Source organism: Arachis duranensis, chromosome 4 (genome assembly GCF_000817695.3).
Source record: "Arachis duranensis cultivar V14167 chromosome 4, aradu.V14167.gnm2.J7QH, whole genome shotgun sequence".
Taxonomy (NCBI): domain Eukaryota; kingdom Viridiplantae; phylum Streptophyta; class Magnoliopsida; order Fabales; family Fabaceae; genus Arachis; species Arachis duranensis.
The window spans coordinates 44,185,091-44,186,890 of NC_029775.3; the positions used below are offsets into that span (position 1 = coordinate 44,185,091).

The 1,800-nt window shown below is 36.7% G+C and overlaps 1 non-coding gene across 1 annotated transcript; it reads right to left on the reverse strand.

The window, feature by feature from the left end:
- Positions 1 to 1,350: 1,350 nt before the first annotated feature.
- Positions 1,351 to 1,459, reverse strand: LOC127747396 (small nucleolar RNA R71). Its single transcript, XR_008009195.1, has one exon. It is a non-coding gene; the product is annotated as a small nucleolar RNA R71 (small nucleolar RNA).
- Between the last annotated feature and the right edge of the window lie 341 nt (positions 1,460 to 1,800).

The following is a 1,800-nucleotide window of genomic DNA, read 5'->3' on the forward strand; positions in this document are numbered from 1 at the left end:
GGAGAGCAGGCGTCCTTGAGCCATACAGTATCTTCATTCGCTTATCTGAAATTCCCACCAATGAGGCTGCATGAGTACTCTATCCTTTTTATTATTTATTTTCTTATTTCTATTTTCGAAAACCCATAAACCAATTTAATCTGCCTAACTGAGATTTACAAGGTGACCATAGCTTGCTTCATACCAACAATCTCTGTGGGATCGACCCTTACTCACGTAAGGTTTATTACTTGGACGACCCAGTACACTTGCTGGTTAGTTGAACGGAGTTGTGTCCACTCGTGCCAATTTCAAATTCCATAATTTTACAATTACGTGAAACTACAGCACCAAGTTGATGAATGCAACTCAAAGAATAGTGATCACAATTTCGTCCACCACCAAGTCATTAATTTTAAAATCAAATCTTTTTAAATTGTTTTTCAATCATATCTTTTTAATCACATCTTTTTCAAAATAGTTTTCAATCATATCTTTTTGAGTTCTAATTTCAAAATCTTTTTCAAAATCAGTTTATTTCTTTCCCAACTTCAATTTTCGAAAATCATTCATCAAATTTTCAAAATTTCTTTTAATCATTTTAAAATCTTTTATTTTATTTTCGAAAGTTCTTCCCCTTTTCTCACATCCTTCTATTTAAGGACTAACACTCTTCCACTATCAACAATTCGAACTCTATCTCTCTTGATAAGTTCGAATTCTCCTTCTTCTACCTCCTCCTTCTATTCTTCTTTTCCTCTGACATTTCAAGAAATCTCTATACTGTGACATAGAGGATTCCATATTTTCTTGTTCTCTTCTCTTTCATATGATGAGGAGCAAAGACAAAAGCATTCTTGTTGAGGCTGACCCTGAACCTGAAAGGATCTTGAAGTGAAAGCTAAGAGAAGCTAAAGCACTACTCTCTGTAGAGGACCTAACAGAAATCTTCAAACAAGAAGAAGACATGGCAGCCAAAAACAACAACAATGCCAACAATGCAAGGAAGGTGCTGGGTGACTTTACTGCACCTACTCCCGATTTTTATGGGAGAAGCATCTCTATCCCTGCCATTGGAGCAAACAACTTTGAGCTTAAGCCTCAATTAGTTTATCTAATGCACAGAATTGCAAGTTTCATGGACTTCCATTGGAAGATCCTCATCAGTTCTTATCTGAATTCTTGCAAATCTGTGACACTGTCAAAACCAATGGGGTTAACTCTGATGTCTACAGACTTATGCTATTCCCTTTTGCTGTAAGAGACAGAGCTAGGATATGGTTGGATTCAAAACCTAAAGAAAGCCTGAACTCTTGGAAAAAGCTAGTCAATGCCTTCTTGGCAAAGTTCTTTCCATTTCAAAAATTGAGTAAGCTTAGAGTGGAAGTCCAAACCTTCAGACAGAAGGAAGGTGAATCCCTCTATGAAGCTTGGGAAAGATACAAACAATTGATCAGAAAGTGTCCTTCTGACATGATTTCTGAATGGAGCATCATATGTATCTTCTATAATGGTCTGTCTGAACTGTCCAAGATGTCATTGGACAGCTCTGCAGAAGGATCTCTTCATCTGAATAAGACGCCTGCAGAAGCTCAAGAACTAATTGAAATGGTTGCAAATAACCAATTCATGTACACTTCTGAAAGGAATCCTGTGAACAATGGGACGAATCAAAAGAAAGGAGTTCTTGAGATTGATACTCTGAATGCCATATTGGCTCAGAACAAAATATTGACTCAACAAGTCAATATAATTTCTCAAAGTTTGTCTGGAATGCAAAATGCACCAGGTAGTACTAAGGAAGCTTCATCTGAAGAAGAA